Source organism: Podarcis filfolensis (assembly GCF_964270895.1).
Source record: "Podarcis filfolensis genome assembly, chromosome: 7".
Lineage (NCBI taxonomy): Eukaryota > Metazoa > Chordata > Lepidosauria > Squamata > Lacertidae > Podarcis > Podarcis filfolensis.
In genome coordinates this window covers 69,862,274-69,882,455 of record NC_139603.1, presented here as the reverse complement: position 1 = coordinate 69,882,455, position 20,182 = coordinate 69,862,274, and the positions used below count along the sequence as shown (strand labels likewise).

Sequence of the window (20,182 nt, the reverse complement as noted above, 5' to 3'; positions counted from 1 at the left end):
CCTATGAACATAAGCTCCTTCAGCTCAAACTTCTTCTGTAAAATGACCATGCAAATCCATTCGATCGCAATCTGAGCATTACCATACCAATTTGGCAGGCTCAATTTGCTTGGCTGCAGCTGTTCCAGTAAGGCTCAAGTTACCATCCCCATTGATGGGGTTCCATATTTTCCATTGCTAGTGTTCACATGGCGTCATTTTGATGCTGCCTTTCAGATGGTGAAGGCGATAGTGGACTGCGTGGTGGGGCACCATTGCTCACCTGACCTCCCAGCAGCTGACTCACTGCTGCTTACCAGGAAGGAGGGGCAGCGGGAGATCAGTGCAGTGCAAATGCACCAGCAGAGCCAACCTGACACTCTTGCCAGAGCATTTGCACTGTGTCACACCTTCCCAGTAGACAACAGCAAGTTGGCTATCAGGAGATCAGGTGAGCTTCACCATGCCTAGATCTAACTAAACACCCCTTTCAGAATAATACAGAACCAAGTTGAATCTCTGCAGAAAGTATATGCAATAGCTATTTTTTCATTTTGCATACATGAGTGGTTATTTTTGTTTTTATTTGGAACATCCCGGTTTTCCAGAGATATAATGCATGCTCAAATTAAACAATCTACAAAGGCAGCTTCTACCAACTCTTCCTTTCCTTCTATTTTCTTGGCTGGAGTCTGGAGAAATCCTTATCGTTTGCCCTTGGAGTGCAATGCTTCTCCCTTTCCAGGTTGCCTCAAGGATCTTCTTGTTATCTCTCATTTCCACTGAAGTCACAAGCACCATGCTGTTGGAAGTAGCACCTTTTGGGTTGGTTCCAGGTGAGTATCTTACAGCAATCAAGCAGTACAGGAAGCATCTTTGTTCTCTGGCAAGTCTAGAATAGAAAAATGTATTTTTAAAAAGAAAGAAAAAAGAAATCCACTAGATCTTTCCCGTTCAGCTGAAGTGAAAACTTCTGTGCACAGAATTGCCTTTGGGTTGTTTTCAAGCATTTTCATTCTAGAGACACGGAAAAAAGTGACGCTTAAATCCATTGTATGCGCAGAAGGGGAACATATTAACCTTAGTTCCAGCATGAGGGTCTCACATTCTCCTGAAGCCTTTGAATAATAATGTAAACAATGAGGTTAAAATCCTATACCAACTTATGTGGTAGTAAGTCCTACTGGACCCAATGGGACTTACTTCTGAGTAGATTGCACTGTTAAGAGCAGGCATAGGCAAACTCCAGCCCTCCAGATGTTTTGGAACTACAACTCCCATCATCACTAGCTAACAGAACCAGTGGTCAGGGATGATGGGAATTGTAGTCTCAATACATCTGGAGGGCTGGAGTTTGCCTATGCCTGGTTAAGAGGCTGTAACTTTTAACTACATTTTGGTTTCTGAAAGGGCAGTCAGGTAAAAAAAAGAGAGGCCAAGGCTTCTGGGCCTTTAATAGTGATGTAGCAGAGGCAATTTCAGCAGGAATGGCTTAACTACATCTGCTGAAATCCCCTCTTCTACAGACTTATGCAGGAGTCCTGTTCTCTTTTGCCCTTTGGTTTCTGTAGTTGCTGTTTAATACCTACTAGTGTATCTACCACATATTTATACCAATGTGGGTAAAGGTAAAGGGACCCCTGACCATTAGGTCCAGTCGTGGCTGACTCTGGGGTTGCGGCGCTCATCTCGCTTTATTGGCCAAGGGAGCCGGCGTACAGCTTCCGGGTCATGTGGCCAGCATGACTAACCCGCTTCTGGCGAACCTTCCCGCTGGAGTGGTACCTATTTATTTACTTGCACTTTGACATGCTTTCGAACTGCTAGGTTGGCAGGAGCAGGGACCGAGCAACGGGAGCTCACCCCATCACTGAGATTCAAACTGCCGACCTTCTGATCAGCAAGTCCTAGGCTCTGTGGTTCCTCTAGTTGCTGTTTAATACCTACTAGTGTATCTACCACATATTTATACCAATGTGGGTATCTGGATTTATTGATTGCATTTATTTCACACCTTCTTCTCCAAGGAGCCTGCAACACCCCTGTGAGGTAGGTTAGGCTGAGAGGCACTGACTGACCCAGGGTCACTCTATGTCCATTCATTATAACCCTGATCCAGCTCTAGTTGTGCATATGTAAGTGTACTATAATGTAAAAGGGGGTTTGCATCTCACTGGAAGCAGTTAAAAGCCTCCATGTTAGGGAGCTTGTCCTATTTATATACATGTGTTCTAAAGTCCGGAGAAGATTATCCATACAGAGATCTCCTCCTTTGAATTGGGCCGAAGGAGATTCTCAGCAGATTATACCCAAATATGGCCATGTGGCAATAAGGCTCATTAGTGCGTGAGGACTTCTTGAAGAACATAGGGGTGTAATCTTGGAACAAATAAAGGTCTGTTTAAGGAAACCAGAACAGAACTTACATCCAAGTACAGGGTGAGTCTTTTAAAAGAGGCCCCATGGGACATGTGTACTCTGTATTCACGGGGCCTCTTTTAAAGGACTCACCCTGCATGTAAGAAAAACGACTTGGCTAAAACTCTGCAGATGGACAAGAGTTCAAGGCTGCTGTGGATTCAGATTGTGGGATGAAAGCTTATGCTCTCCCACTGATCTTTGGCAGAGGAGGAGAGGGATAACAAAAAACCATAATATTCATGTGAATTCCAGGAATGATTATTTGATCCTTTTACATGGTTTTGTATGTATTGTGGTATTTTATGCATTTTGACTTCTTGTTATTTTTATTGATTATAATTTAGTAATTATTTATTGTAATTGTTAAGAATGAATTTCTGTTTAATTCGTATTTGCTGATATTTTGAGAGTTAATTTGATTGTGTACTATTAGATTCGAATGGATTGTTGAATATTACTTTATTTGATATAAATTGTTTATTTTATTTTATATAAATTTTATATAATTTTTATTTTTTGTTTTTTCCATAACATCTTAACATAAACACAGTCCAATATTTTCCAATAAATATATGTGTTTTTGACTTGCCCCTAAACCTTTTGTGGTTTCTTACATTTTATTACTCCAATTAATAATAACTCCCTAGTTACCTTTTAACATTAATTTTAACTGTTTGTTTTAAATTAATACTGCTAATGAATTTATATGTGTACAATAACATTTCAGATAATCCACAAATTTCCCCCAGTCTTTTGTAAAGTTTTTTCCCTCTTGGCTCTTTATTGCTCCCATAAGTTTTGCCATTTTGGCATAGTCCATTAATTTAGACTGCCACTCCTCCTCAGTTGGTACAGAATCATCTTTCCATGTTTGAGAATAAATCATCCTGGCTGCAGTCATTGCATACATAAACAGTTTTTTTTTTTGGGGGGGGGGGGTTGGTGTTTCAGTATCTCTACCATAAGTTGTTTATTTTAAGCTATGCTTTTAAAATGCCTTTTTGTATGGAGTCGATTATAACGTGTGTGATCTTTGTGGTAGATTGGGTTGTTGTAAACTGCCTTGTGTATAGTAATATAGAAAGGGGGTATACAAATTAAAAGTGAAATGAAATTAAAGTTCTTTGTATTGGCTCAGAATGCGCAGGACCAGCCCTGCCATTAGCCAATGTGTGGCAGCTGCCTCATGCAGCTGATGCTGGGGAGCAGCAGGAGTGTGGCATAAAGACAGAGCTGTGCATGCCATATGTTCTGCTCTGCTAGCCTGCTGCTCTCAGGTGTTGTGGAGGGCCCTGTCCTGTAACCATTGTTGAAGAAAGATTCAGCTGCCAGCCCATCAGCTTGGATACATAAAACTGGAGTTAACGTTGGCAGCAAATTTAACCCTGGGACTAACGAGAGTAGCTAACAAACAGTGCAATCCTATACATACCGTACTGGCCTGAATATTTGCCTACTTTTCCCCCAAATTCTGACTGTGAAAAGTTAAAGTGCGGCTAACATTCATGACCTTACGGTATGCAGCCGGGAGCGTGGGGCAAACAGCGCCAGGACTGCAGCAAACCAGTGTCCGCCTCCAAGGCCAGGAAGGGAGACAGCGAGGAAAGGGAAAGGCCGTCAGCAACACAGTGCAGCTCCCCTATCCCACCCCCAGTATGAAGCCAGGAGTAGTGAGGAATAGAGCGGCTTATATTTGGGAATTTTTCCTTTTTTTCTCCCCCCCCCCCTCCAATTTTAAGGATGCGGCTTATATTTGGGCCAATACGGTACCTGCTTGGAGGAAAGTTCCCTTGATGGTGTATACTCCCAGGTAAAGTGTTCATTCTGCACCCACTTACCTGGGAGTAAAGGCTACTGAACACAGTGGAACTTATTTCCCATTGTATATCTGTATAGGACTGTCATGTTTGTTTCTTAACCGAAATAACACATAGGAAGCCATATGAAAAATGCCCCATATTTCACTCATTTAGATTTACCTTTTATAGCAGCTCCCAATGAACATGGTGAGAGTTACTTCTGAGAAAATGTGTGTAAGATTAGGCTTCCTATTCACTAATTTACCCATACTAACCTCATGGGCATTGCCTGTGACAATATGTTCATAAATGTGCAGATGTGTCTGCACACTCACATATGTTTCATTTGAAAGTGGAATGAAATAGTGAGAATTTAAATAGATAAAAAAGCAAGTTGTGTTTGAGCTCTTTAAGATAAAACTAGTATTCATCATTTAGAACTGTATTTTTAATAGATTGTTTTGTGATTTAAAAAAAAGAAAGAAATTGAATGGCTATAGTTATTTGAAAACCGTCCATGCACTTCATTGTCATTCCACTAGAGGGTGCCAATTTGTAAGCAGTAAAAAATTACAGTATATGTGGTTTAGCTTGTTGCTGCTCCCATAGATAGGAGAAATTAGCTACCGGTACTCCCTCTTCCAAAGTTGCTCTTCTCATTTGCTTCCACATCACTTCAAAATACACAATGATGCTTTTGCATTTGGCTACACATGCAAAGCTAAAGCCTAAAGCCATAGAATTTGCCCACAGATGCAAAAACCACAGCACAATATTTTTAATTGCAAATTTAGTCAACTAAAGAACCAAGGCTGGCTCAGATTTCTATAAAGTAGGGGTAGCAAATGCATTTTTAAGACTTCCCAGTTTCTTGTGTCAGTACTAGGGCATTTAACCCTTCCTTCCTTCCGGTGCCGTTTTACCTATCATTATTAACCAAGCTGCTGTTTTGTTCTTCAGGGTGGAAGGAAATGTAGGTGCTTGAATCATGCTTGTATATTTCCACAACCTAGCAGTTTGAAAGCGTACCAGTTCAAGTAGCTAAATAGGTACCACTGCAGTGGGAAGGTAAACGGCGTTTCCGTGTGCCCTGGCTTCCATCACAGTATTCTGTTGTGCTAGAAGCAGTTTAGTCATGCTGGCCGCATGACCCGGAAAGCTGTCTGTGGACAAATGCTGGCTCCCTCGACCTGAAAGCGAGATGAGCGCCACACCCCATAGTTGCCAGGGGTCCTTTACCTTTTTACCTGTTTCTACTGCATGGAGCAAATAGCAACTTGGAGAGTGATTCACAGTTCAGTCCTATGCATTCAGAAGGAAGTTCCCCTGTATTCAATAAGACTTTTTCCCAGGTAAGAATGTATAGAATTTCAGCATGAAACTGAGGGAGGGGTGAGCAATGAAACATTCCCCACAGCTACCTCTCCAATCAAATTATCACACAAATATGTTCCTTATCATCCTGGAAAAAAATATTATGAGTGGGGTGCCACAGGGTTCTGTCCTTGGCCCATTATTGTTCAATGTCTTTATAAATGACCTGGACGAAGGAATTGATGGAATGATCATCAAATTTGCAGATGACACCGAATTGTGAGGAGTAGCTAATGCTGCAGAAGATAGTAACCAGGATAGCTCAGTTGGTTAGCATGGTACTGATAATGCCAATGTTGCAGGTTCAATTTCCGTATGGGACAGATGCATATTCCTGCATTCCAGGGGGTTGGACTTGATGTTCCCCAAAGTCCCTTCCAACTCTACAATTCTTTGCTTCTATTATTCAAAATGACCTTAACAGACTGGAGAACTGGCCCAGAACTAACAAAATGAATTTCAACAGGGACAAATGTAAGATTCTTCACTTAGGCAAGAAGAACCAGGTGTACAAATATAAGATGGGGGACACCCAGCTTACCAGTAATACATGTGAAAAGGATCTAGGGTCTTAGTGAACCACAAGCTTAACATGAGTCAACAGTGTGATGTAGCAGCAAAAAAAGCTAATGCTATTCTAGGCTGCATCAGCAGAAGTATAGTGTCCCGATCAAGGGAAACAATAGTACCACTCTGTTCTGCCTTGTTCAGACCACACCTGGAATACTGTGCCCGGTTCTGGGCACCACAATTTAAAAAGGTTGTTGAACGTGTGCAGAGGAGGGCAACCAAGATGATCAAAGGCCTGGAAACCAAACCTTATGAGGAACAGTTGAAGGAGCTAGATATGTTTAGCCAGGAAAAGAGGAGCTATGATAGCCATCTTCAAATATATTAAGGACTGTCTCATGGAAGATGGAGCAAGCTCGTTTTGTCCTGCTCCAGAGGTAGGACTCAAACCATTGGCTTCAAGTTACAAGAAGGGAGATTCTGACTAAACTCCAGGCAGAACTTTCTGACAGTAAGAGCTGTTCAACAGTGGAACAATCTCCCTTGGGAGGTTGTGGACTCTCTTTCATTGAAGGTTTTTAAGCAGAGGTTGGATGGCCACCTGTCATGGATGCTTTAGTTGAGATTCCTGCATTGCGGGGGGGTTGGACTAGATGACCCTTGGGGTCCCTTCCAACTCTATGATTCTATGAATCAGCATTCACCAGCCTGATGCCCTCCAGATGTTTTGGATTAAGATTCCCAGCATGCTAGGGTGTGTCAATCACACTGCCTTATTATCTCAGATCCTTCATAGATCAGTGTGGCTCTTTATTGTGCATATCAATGATAACAACCTGGTAGTTATTTTCATTATCACTTTGAGCTTGGTTAAAAAGTGGTGAATTAACAGGTTTATGTAGACCACATACTCTAAATAGGATGGTGATTTGTATCTGGGACACGGCAAGGGGTGCTTCAAAAAGGGAGTTGGTCTTTTTCAATACTGTCTGCATTCAATTGTTCCATGACAACTAAATTGGGCCACCCTTGGAACATGACATAAATCTTGAAGTGGTTTAAGTTTTGCCATTTTAGGAACTTGCCCACAAACTTTACAAACTATTCACTCATCTTTAACATAATCTCTTTTGAGTTAATAATTTAAATTTTATATTCCACATTTTCTTTTAGCATTAGCAGGGGAAATATGAGTGGAGCACATCACGCTTCAAAGTCTTATATAGCCTTTTGTCTTTTAAATTAGATTTAAGATAAGCTTCAAGCTCTTCAGACAGATTCAGGTAGTCATAATTAACTGCCAACATTAAAATGTCCTGTCTAAGTCAACCCTGACAGTTTTTATGGCATAAGTTCATTAAAATCATGAGTCCATTTGCATTTCCACATTCTTTGCTGGGTATGTGACTTGTATCTCTCTTATGTTTCTGATCAACATACCAGTCTTCATCTACGCCTCTTGTCATAACATCCAATGGCACCTGGTTTTTATCTTCAGAAGGTACCAAGTACAACCACCAATGATAGCCGTATTAAAATGTGGAAAGTACACACAGGGGAAATGAAATCTGGAGAAAGAGTGCAGGGCATGAGCCGAAATACCCCACTCCAAAGCTCTCATGGAGACTGACTCCATCAATGACCTTTCAGCATTCTACAGAATGGTTTGCATTTCAGCTGGACATGCAAAGAATCCTCTCCACAATCCAGAACCCCAATGCCTGGTCATTCGGAAGATGCTTGTTCAGCTCAACATGTGAAAAACAGCCCTTTAAACCATTGGTGCCAGTGCATAAAGATTGCGGACAGGACTGCTGTGCTCCCTCCTTAAACTGTTTATTCCATCATGTGTTCAAATACCTGAATAGGACTGGAAAGTAAGAGGGTTATTGTAAATGTCCTCCCAAGTGCTTTCCTCCTGTTGGGTGTTGGTTCAACTCCATACCCTCCAACATTTCTCTGAAGAAAATAGGGATGTCCTATTCCAGGCATAGGCAAACTCGGCCCTCCAGGTGTTTTGGGACTACAGCTCCCATCATCCCTGACCACTGGTCCTGTTAGCTAGGGATGATGGGAGTTGTAGTCCCAAAACATCTGGAGGGCTGAGTTTGCCTATGCCTGTCCTATTCCATCATCATCATCCTCATACCCCACCCATCTGACGGGGTTTCTCAACCCACTCTGGGCAGCTTACAACATATATTAAAACATAATAAAGCATTAAACTTTTTTTAAAAAAACTTCCGTATACAGAGCTGCCTTCAGATGTCTTTTAAAGGTTGTATAGTTACTTATCTCCTTAGCTTAGGCGTCGCATAACTCCATACCCTCCAACATTTCTCAAATCAAAATAGGGACGTTCTGAGGAAAAGTGGGACATTCCGGGATCTAATTAGAAACCGGGATGGCTTCTGTAAATCCGGGAATGTCCCTGGAAAATAGGGACACTTGGAGGGTCTGCAACTGGAACCCCAGTTCTTCTGTCAATAGTTATGTCTCTCCCCAGCTGTTCCTTGTCAGGCCTCAGTGAGGGAGGAGAAATGACATGTCATGTCTGGCTGCATGCCGGGAGGCTTGCCTCCCAGCCATTGTCCACCAAGCTCCACTGACTAAGGTCCTGGGGCTACCAGGTGGCCACCCCTGAGCTACACAACTGGAGTCCTCAATAACACAGAACATTTTCTAATATCACCCTGGTAATAATGATTAATCTTGATACCAGATGAAGCAAAGACTCTCTCTTTTTTTAGTATAAATAAATCCTTTTATTTATTGTTCTTCTCATAAGAATACTTGTACTTTTTTTTTTTTACTTTTCAATTATTGCATTGTAGGATTTTGAAGTGATTTGGAGTTCTTGAAAACCATCTTAAGTATAGCTAATAATCACCTCCTTTTTAAATGACTGAAAAACTAGCTTCTATTGAAATGTGCACAGATATGCAAGGCACTGGGGTCAGTTCAAGGGAAAAGAGAAGGGAAGCAAGATTAGCCAAACCTAAAATGAGTAAATTAGGTACTTACAGACAAGAAATGCTGATATTTCATAATCCTTCTAAGACTTTTTTTGTCTGTGTTTGCAAGATTATGGACTTTTTTTTTTGTCTCTGTGTAACATTATACTTTCAGTAGTTCCTAGGCTGACACCTGCATCTTACATATTTTGGGGAAGAATTATTTTCATACCCTGACTGCTTAGATAACTCTTTAGGATTTATATGCATGCATAACTGGGTAGAGGATTTCTGCCGTGCCAGTATGTGGAGTGGTTAAGCATTTTCAAACTAGTTGAAACAGACTGTGAGAGTTTTACACCGTACTTGGGCAGTTAAGAGGGTCAGTATCTAATAGTGGAAGGATTAAGCACATGTACCTTAATGTTTTGGCCAACATGTCCCCAGCACTCACACACACACACACACACACACAAAATTTGCGTATGCTATTTTATATGTTTATGTGCAAATTAAGATGGTGGGTCTCCTGCCAACCTAGCAGTTCGAAAGCACATCAAAGTGCAAGTAGATAAATAGGTACCGCTCCGGCGGGAAGGTAAACAGCATTTCCGTGCGCTGCTCTGGTTCGCCAGAAGCAGCTTAATCATGCTGGCCACGTGACCCGGAAGCTGTACGCCGGCTCCCTCGGCCAATAAAGCAAGATCAGCGCCGCAACCCCAGTGTCGGCCACGACTGGACCTAATGGTCAGGGGTCCCTTTACCTCTACTTTAAGATGGTGGGTGGTGTTGGCTCTCACTGGCACTGTGCTTCATAATGTGCACAGCAGACCTCTAAGGATTTTTTTTTAAAAAAAAAAAAGATTTAAAAAGCGGGGAGGAGAGGGCAAAATATCTGTCTGGGGCCCAGTGCAAAAAAATCCAAGGGTCCCGGATGATACCCTTGCATATGTGGTTCTTTTTCAGGAGTACTGAAATGTAGCCACTCTACAGGTGAAATACTTTTTCCATGGATAATGAAATGTACTATGCATGAACCTGCAAATGCATCAATGAGAGCTACTGTAGGGTAGTGCTCAGAGGAGGGATAGCCAATATAGTGCTCTACAGATGTTGTTGGACTCCAGTTCCCATCATGCCTGACCATGATGGGACCATGCAGTTCCCATCACGCTGTGCTGGCTGGGGCTTTGCTGTTGGAATAGAAGAGCATTGTCTGTCCTAGGCTGATAACTCTTCTTTATAGCTATTTTGATAGAGAAATAAAATGACCACAGCAGTGCTCTTTTGGTCATTTAACCTTAGATGTACCTAGAAGTGAGCATTGGGACTGCAGAAGTGGCACCTGTGGCCCTCCAGGTGTGGTTGACTCCAAATCCCATCCACATGGTTACGCACAGCCAGTGGTAAGGGATCATAAAAGTTGTAGCCAGCAACATCTGGGTACTGCCGTGTGTGACTAGCCCTACTTTCCAACATGCTGAATTTTACCCCCCACCTGATACAATCTGAATTGGCATCTTTCACCTTCTTTTTATGAGGACTTACAGAAGATTTCCACACAATTAAACTCATGACTGACGTACATTCTCATCCTTTTAACAGTACCCCAAAATTATAATTGGAGTCCCCGCCCCCTTCCCCATCCAACCATAAGAGAAGAATACAAATGTGCGCATATAGGCATTAGAAATGCTGATTGATGAGGGAACAATCAACAGATGCTGAGCTGGAAATTTGTTCCAAGGGACAGGAATGAATAGGCCTAATGACAATGTATGTTTTCTGTCTAAAATCAGTATTAGGAGAAGGGAAATGAAGATTGCCGCTTGTTGCTCAGGGACATACATTTCACATGATGCAGTTAGGAAGAAAAAGTATTTGCTTATCTGTATGTAGCTTCCAAACCTCAAACCCTATTGTCTAGAATAATTGTGGTCTGTCCTTTTTTTTTTTTTAAGAAAGTGAGATGCAGCCCAGAAGGTGAACCTATTGATTTCAAATACAGGCTGATACTAGTGGAATTTCTTTTGTTTTCCTTCTCTGAAGTTTAGAAGTAAATAGAAAATAGTGAAGCCCTACAAATGCAGGCTCTTTAATATAATTATGAATAGATCTAACTACCGGTCAGGGTGGTTTTCCCTGGTTTTTCACTCGACTAGAGGGCAAAACTCATACCCTGGCCAAATTTGAAAGGGTTGTAGGATTGAGAAATTAGCCCTGAGCAGAGGGAAGAAACACTTACTTCCTGAAATGCTGGCCGTGGTGAGATTAAGTAAGGAAAATCCCATAACTCATCTACTTCTTTATACCCTTCCTGTTAATATACATGCACTCCTGTCCTGGTCTCTCAGAAGAATGTCATTCTTAGGCAGCCAAGCCATCTCTTCTTATTGCCTCCAGACCCTTGACCGGATCTAATGATTTCACGGGTCTTCAGAAATAAAAGAAGTCAGAAATGTACCTATCTTTAGAACATCTTGTTACTTGGATTTAAACAAATTGCATTAACTTCCAGTAGTCTGTGAAGTCCCATTCCTAATTTGTGTCTAAAATAGTTTAGCACACACCCCATTCATAATGTTATATCACTTTAAGTATCCAATGTACTTTGGTAATCCAGATGAAGGTTGATGAACTGCCATTCTGTATTAGCCGAGACCACTCAGAGAGAAGGTGCCCAAAAAGTTTTTGAATAAGGTTGGTCTACGTAGCCCTGTCTTCTCCAGCCTGTTGCCTGCCAGATGTTTTGAACTACAACTCCCATCAGCCCTGGCCAGTATGGTCATGCTGGCTGTAGCTGATAGTAGCTGTGGTCCAAAACATCTGGAGGGCACCAGGTTGGGCAATGCTGGCCTAGCCCAACACCACCAGTGTACAGTGGTACCTTGGGTTACATACGCTTCAGGTTACATACGATTCAGGTTACAGACTCTGCTAACCCAGAAATAGTACCTCGGGTTAAGAACTTTGCTTCAGGATGAGAACAGAAATCGTGCTCCGGCGGCGCGGCAGCAGCAGGAGGCCCAATTAGCTAAAGTGGTGCTTCAGGTTAAGAACAGTTTCAGGTTAAGAACGGACCTCCGGAATGAATTAAGTACTTATCCTGAGGTACCACTGTATTCAAATGGTATACCATGAAAAGTTAAAATCAATATTGACATGAAAATGGAGAGGGGTTTTTTTTAAGCCCAAAGGGCATTAGCTGAAAATGAGTATTTTACTCTGCAGTCTCAAGGCCAAATACGTAAATCATGTTTGCATCAGGGGGAAGTTCGGGGGGGGAGTATTTTGTATTTCAGGCAATTCTCAAAAATGCTTACAGCATAACCCTATCCATATTTCCTTGAGCATCATTCTCACTGTGTTCAGTAGCCCTTGCCCTCAAGGCATTAGATTGTAGAGAGTTGCTGGTCATTTTAACTGGCTACTGTACAGACCCACAACTGGAGTCAGCTGAAAATTCAGGCTACTCAAAGAAGCACAGTGGCTGTATTTCACGTGCTGCACATTACGGATGTCAGGGGTATTCTTCAACATTGCACAACAAGTTCCTGTCCTCCCATGTTCTCATACGACTAAACAAAATGAGTTATTGGTGGTTAAAAATAACTGTACAGAACCAAACCTATGCACTGGTTACATGCTACAGAGGCTTCTGGCTCCAAATCTATTGTTAGTCTTAAATGTGTACTAAATATTGCAAATGTTTCATACATATAATGAAAGCTCAAAGAATAGTTTTCCAAGAAAATGGCTTATGAGATGATTCTGTCATCAACGGAATTGTTAATTAAGCACCAAATAAAAATGACCCTGTTATTTTGGAGGGCACAAGGACAGGGCTTAAATACCGATATAGTGTGAGCATAAGAAAGCTTTGAACATTACCTCTTGTGCATAATCCGCTTTTCGTAGAGTTTAATTTTTCTCTTGCTTCATCAATTCCAAATAGAGCGGTCACCTCCATTAATAATATCCCTCCATTATTTTATTTAACAAATTCAGAATACCAAGTGCCTTATACATACACTCCAACATTTCTCTAATAAAAATAGGGACATCCCATTCCATAATGACAATTTTACTATTTATACCCCACACATCCTTCTTACCTTACATTTTTTTAAAAACCCTTCCCTATACAGGATTGCCTTCAGATGGCTCAGGGATCAGATAACTCCATACCCTCCAACAATTCTCCAATGAAAATAGGGACATCCTACCATACCCTCCAATATTGCTTCAAAGGAAATAGGGACACCCTAAGAAAATGTGGTCATTCCAGGATCAAATCAGAAACTGGGACAGCTTCTCTAAATCAGGGACATCCCTGGGAAATAGGGACATTTGAAGGGTTTACATATATTGGGGTGGGCAGAATGTAGAATGGGATGTAGTGGGATTTCCAGCAGAGTTTCAATGGTTTCTGAATCTAATAGTTTACTGATAATGAATTAAAACGCAAGGGTTGGCTTTTGTTTATTGCTGTACCATTTCTGCCTTTCTCCTAATTGCTTAACTCTCAACCCCAGTGTTGTTCATCTGTAAAATAGAGAGTATAAATTTGTTATCTTTGACCACATCTTTGTGTCATTCTACTGGACAGTTTTAGAGTTTGGTGTTAGAATCCCTGACTTGCAGTAACTTCAGATTTTACTCCAGATTTTCACATTATGCTGATGTATGGTTTATAAATGTAGAAGGTAATTGGCTCCAACTCCCAAGACACACTTTTACAGCTGACACTGCCCTTTCTATTACTGTCCACCTGGCTCCAGTTAGCAGATTTCAACATTCCATGGAAAAAAAATAAAGCAAATCATATAGGACTGAAATCTGCCCACCTGTGTGTTATATGATGTTGGGCATCTTTAAGGGGATCTGTTCAATGTAGGACAGCCCAGGTAGAATGGAAACTGAGGAGAGCAAACAGTCATGCACTGTGGAAGCCCAAACAGATACAGTGGTACCTCGTGTTACATACGCTTCAGGTTACATATGCTTCAGGTTACAGACTCCACTAACCTAGAAATAGTGCTTCAGGTTAAGAACTTTGCTTCAGGATAAGAACAGAAATCGTGCTCTGGCGGCGCAGCGGCAGCGGGAGGCCCCATTAGCTAAAGTGGTGCTTCAGGTTAAGAACAGTTTCAGGTTAAGAACGGACCTCCAGAATGAATTAAGTACTTAACCTGAGGTACCACTGTACTGGTGGACACAGTACTGCCTGTGGGCATCAGAGTGGTAACCCCGCCCCCAAGCTGGATCACCAGATCCACCAATAAAGATCCATGCCTGTGACTGTTCCTGCCATTTGCACAAAAATGAGCAGGTGACCCAGTGGGCTTCATTGCTACCATGATAACCCTATGCTGTCAAATTGAAGCTTTTTCAGTCAATATTTCCTCTTTCTACCCTTCCTGATAGCCTAACAAGTTATTGAATGAGAGTGTTAATGATTAAGTGGGGTGGGGGATTTGCAGCAGAATATAAGCTGTTCCCTGAATCAAGGCACAAGTGTTTAAAATGTGCCTTTTTTCATCAAGCTGGAGGGTTTCCCTGTATTCTGTATTCGCTGTATTCTGAAATTAACTTTAACTTCTTACATTTTATTAAAGCCTACCATTTTACGTTTAAGCTTTTCAAAAATATTAGCAATGGTCCTTTAAGGCTGAAATCCTAGACTCCGTAGCTAGGGAGTCTATTTAATGCAGTGGGAGCTATTTCCAAGTGTTCCTTTGCTTTATGTGATGCTATACACAATATAGGCCATTTTATTGCAGTTCTTTATTGATTTTATTAATTAAACCTCTCAGCATTCAATAAATCTTTGAAGTCATTAACAGCAGTAGAGTCAAAAATAATGTATAGAACTAGCCTCAATAGCTTCTTAGTGTTGCTAAGCTCAATGTCTTCAATGGACTGTGTAGAGAGGTTTGCACTCTGAATAGGGAGACGTGGGTTCAAATCCTTACTCGACCATTAAGCTTGCTGGTGTTGATCTTAGGCCAGTTACCACCCCCCACTTCATCCTCACAATAACCCTGTGAGGAAGGCTAGCCTGACCAACCTTATAGGATTGTGAGGATAAAAAGGAAGAGGGGGCACATACTGTATCTGCCACTCTGAGATTCTAAAACAGAGGTCAGATGAAAATGTACGTGTTGGTTTAGTTTGGGATAACAGTTTCAATACAATTCTTAATTTTCAATTAATTTTTGACCCTTAGCTATCAAACAGGTTATCATTAAGTGCTTACCTCTTCAGGTTGGTGGAAAAATCCGAGTCTCCATAGCCCTTGTTGCTCAGCATGAACCACCCCTCTCTTATTTTTTGCCAGCTAATGCAATCGTTCCTGATTAAATCCATCTGCAGTTCTTCATGTCTCAGAATGGAACTGCAGGATCAGCAAGCAATGTACAACTTTGAAGATACGCCCAAGCAATTAAATTGGCATATCTATCATTTCACCCATGTTTTCAAAGGAACGGTTATGTGCTACCTGTTGTTACTTTGCAAAGCAGGACTCAGTCTTCTGCTGAAAAGTACAGCCTTTATTTTGTTGAACAGTTCCCAATACTAACGTATGGTCTCTGTGGTTAGTCAACACTAACACAATACATTTTTCTTGACAAAGGGAGGGGGAGTGTCAATGTCTGTGTAGAATAACTATATGGCTAACCTTCAACTATTCCCCCTTCCAACCAATCAGGGTTGCAATGATTATTCAGTTAAAAAACACACCGGGTAGTACTCAGCTAAGTATTACTCAGAATAGACTTATTTAAATTAATGACCCTAACCTAGTCATGTTTGATAATCTCAGTGGGTCTACTCTTGAGTATAACTTTGAAACACCCCATTATGCATACATGCACCATCATAGAGAACCTCCAGACAGGCTTCAGAGTGGTTTTTTATGCAAGGCAGGGAGACTGGTAGCATTCATGAGTCCAGCGCATATCCCTGCACCCCACCATCCAACACACCTATACACTGTATGAATTGGATTTTGGTCCAATTCAAATCCTGTCACCCTTGATGCACTTGTTTTGGGTCCGTCATGACAAATGGGGAGATGTAAACAGGTATGAATATGCTTTCCTAATTCCTCAGCTTGTGTTTTTTTTATCTCTCTTCAAATACTGCATTCTTTCTATCTTTGTAGCCCGGAATCAATTTAAAGATTTTATGAATAGAATCCTTGGTAAAGAGAATTCCGCCTGTGTGTCTATCGCTGGTCTGGCCTGGGCTTCTGTGTGAATTGTGAAATGGAGTAAACGAAATGTGAGGCTGCTGTGTGACTAGGTTAATAGTAAATTTGCATTTTTTCTATTGGAGTGTGAAAGGAGGAGGTGAGAAGCATTGTTAATTCTCTCTCCTGTTAAAAAGTGCTTAGGAAACTAGTCAGTTATCTCACAACTTAACATTTTCCATTGCTGCTTAACATTCAGCCACAGTAAGTAAAACCCAGCAGTGGCTACTATTGTACTTATTAAAGCCAACAGAGCATTGCAGAAAAAGATTTACAGTTACAAAAAAAAAAAAAAAGAGTTCCCAGCCAGATTTTTTTAAAAAATTAAATAAGCATAAAAATTGCTTTATTTGGAGGGCGTGTGCTATCTAGTTCATTTGTAAGTGAAACAATGACACACCCAGGAAACATAATCTAGTGTGTAATAAATAAACTGCACACAATAATAATTATTTTTCCCAGATACTTTTTCAAGTGTCTTACGCAAGAAGAACTTAATGTATTTTTATCTCCCCACAGAGTGAAATAAAGGTACTATTTGGCCTTAGTTATGTTAGGTGCTGGAGGAGATTCTTGAGAGTCCCATGGACTGCAAGAAGATCAAACCTATCCATTCTGAAGGAAATCAACCATGAGTGCTCACTGGAAGGACAGATCGTAAAGCTGAGGCTCCAATACTTTGGCCAGCGCATGAGAAGAGAAGACTCCCTGGAAAAGACCCTGATGCTGGGAAAGATTGAGGGCACAAGGAGAAGGGGATGACAGAGGACGAGATGGTTGGACAGTGTTCTCGAAGCTACCAACATGAGTCTGATCAAACTGTGGGAGGCAGTAGAAGACAGGAGTGCCTGGTGTGCTCTGGTCCATGGGGTCACAAAGAGTCAGACACAACTAAATGACTAAACAACAACAAAATGTTAGGTTAGGGTAAGAATCTAAAGAATAATTGCTGACTACCGCTGAAGTCCCATACCTACTTATCTGGGAGGAAACCCAACTGAATTCAGTATGACTTACTTCTGAGTAGGCATGCACAGGATTGCATGGTGAGGATTGATCCACATGTGCAAATACTATACAGATACAAATGCAGAAGGTCAGAGTCAGACAGGTCACAAGGCTCCTGTATCACGGGGCTGTTTTAAGCAGAAATGTATTCCTCTGCAGAATGGGAAAACCCCCAGAAATGATCCCCTCACACGGGAACTACTTTTCCATAAACGGCTCCTATCTTGTGTGGCTAGCGTAATGTTTATGATCCAACCATGTCAGCAGGGACTGATCACATGACCTTTTCCACTGAATTGTTATTTTCCCATCAAAGTATTCTATGATCAGGATCCATAAACCTGCCTCCGCTGTCATGGTTATTTCATCTGAATCTTGCTGTGTGGGAGCTGCTTGTGGAAGAACAGTCCTTATGCAGATAGGGTTACACAAGGATATTTGTGGCTGCTCCCAAGCAGGAGTTTATTATGAAATTGGTGCTGATCATGTACCCACACAATATTAGAAGCACCCACACAATATTGTTGTCATCAAAATGTCAGCCTGTCTTCTTGTTTGTTTGTTTACATTTAATATACATTTCCCTCTTGCCACAGAAATCTGCTAAGTAAAAACAACCCCTTACAGTCACTGCTGGTGTGGAAGCTCGTTAGCACATTTGGGGTAGGAAGTGTGTAATATGTGTTGCACCATTTTCTTTGGTAGCCTCTAATGCCACACCCCTAGTCCCATTTCCTCCTCAGATGAGCACAGACTATGCATTGTGTTTCCACTTCACAAAACTACTACAGTACTTCTACTAATTGCTACATGCTGAGCACATGCTCAGATTTCAACAACCCGATTAGGAGGAGTTGTCCTCTCAAGATTTCCACAGGGTACTTGTGGGGGATTACCTGGGAAATTGCAATTGTAGTACATACTTTAGGCATTAAGGCATTAATTTTAGCATACAGTGGTACCTCGGGTTAAAAACTTAATTCGTTCTGGAGGTCTGTTCTTAACCTGAAACTGTTCTTAACCTGAAACACCACTTTAGCTAATGGGGCCTCCCGCTGCCGCCGTGGCGCAATTTCTGTTCTCATCCTGAAGCAAAGTTCTTAACCCGAGGTACTATTTCTGGGTTAGCGGAGTCTGTAACCTGAAGCGTCTGTAACCCGAGGTACCACTGTATACCTCAGGCAGAGGTTCCAGGCCAGGATTTGATTTCCTTGGAATAAAGGTCAGCAGAGACTGTGGTTGTCAGGATGCTGTCAGTGGCTCCCAGCTGGTTGCCCAGGGAAGTATAAAGACAAGGAAAAGTTTCTTACTGTCCTTTTTTATTTCACTCTTTACAGAGAAAGACTATAGAACCCACCCTCTTGGAGAATGGCGTTGTCCCAAGAGACTCTCCATCCCGTCTCTCCCACTTCCTCATTTGTCACTTCTATGGGTGCTGCTACGTGCCCTGTCTTCTACGTGCCCTGTCTTTGTGCTCTCTGCTCTCCTACTTTTAAGGCTCACCAGGTTCTGGGAGATGGAGGATGTGGAATGCTTTCTAATGACAATGTGTCAGCCAGCTTCTGCTCTGGTTCTGCCTGCTCCTCCTTTCTCATTGTTTCCCAACTTTTCCCCTCATCTGCCTCTGAGCTGTGACCTCCCACAAACCACTGTTGTAAATCTATACTGTCTTCCTCTTCCTCCTCCCTGGGAGGGTCAGGATGGGGAGGCGATCTCCACCATTCCTCCTCTTCCCAGTCCCTGTCTTTAGGATATTTGGTTTTATTTACACATATATACAATCTGAGCATAAGATGGAGGGACTCACAGCATTAATAGCCCAACAAACTTGCTTCTTAATTCATGACAAGTTTGGATCCAGCACAGAGCAAGCATATCTCCGTGTCTCAGCTTCCAGCCTGCTTTCTGCCTGCTTCCAAGTCACTCACAAACCACCCTCCTATTGTTCTTCTACCTAACAGCTAGGTTGGGGGGCACCCATTCATTCTATGGCACAGAGCAACTTATTTGGTTGTGCTAATCATGGTGATTAAGTAGCCAGCCACAACAGTTGTTTAGACAAGGGACTGATTTGGTAAGTTTCCTCTCATATCCCCACAGATACAAGAACTCAAGAATTGGAACAGACTCAGGGCAGACTGACCCTTCAACCTAGATTATTTATTCTAATTATTCTTACAGAAGGTTTGTGCAAGGCCTCTTTATCATTTTTGTTAAAGCTTAATGATATAAATATAATTACTGTGCAAGACCTCAGTTTTAATAGTTTTAAAAAACAAATGGAAATGGATAGTGTTGGATAGATAGGTTAATCACATCGTTTGAGAATCAAGGTCCTATAGTATTTCCATATCCCACCTAAAAACATTAAAGTCCAGCTTAAGTGTCTCATCAAGGTTATAACTGATGCAACCACAATTTGAAGAACAGGATAATCTGGCTGGCTCTACCAGAATCATAAGTTTCCCCACTCAATAAGTGTCAACTCTACACCATACAGCACCTATGTCACTTGCTTTGGATAAAAAGTTGTGTCAGCTAATTTGAACATTATCAGGATAACAAATTAGCTTTTACTCATACATGCTGATGCTCATACAATAATTACTCCAGGTTTATAAGAGGAGACATTCAGATACAGATGGGAAACTGGCATCTAACCGCAACTTTGGCTTTATTTAGTAGTAGCTGACAGGCAGGTAGCCAACTTGGGTCATGGGGGCGGGGGAAGGGATATGCATTTTCTAAAGTATTTTATTAAAATGCTGCAGTATGAAAGGGTAGACCTCAGGAATGTCAGCATGTGTGTACATAATCATCCTACATAGCACTAAATAATTCAAAAGACTGAACAGGGGGGATTCAAAAGGTTAAGAGCCCCT

General features: G+C 41.6%; 1 long non-coding RNA gene across 1 annotated transcript; it reads left to right on the top strand.

The window, feature by feature from the left end:
• Positions 1-215: 215 nt before the first annotated feature.
• LOC310766322 lies at positions 216-15,808 on the top strand. Its single transcript, XR_014550062.1, has 3 exons — positions 216-815; positions 10,296-10,443; positions 15,378-15,808. It is a non-coding gene; the product is annotated as an uncharacterized lncRNA (long non-coding RNA).
• The last annotated feature ends 4,374 nt before the right edge of the window (positions 15,809-20,182 follow it).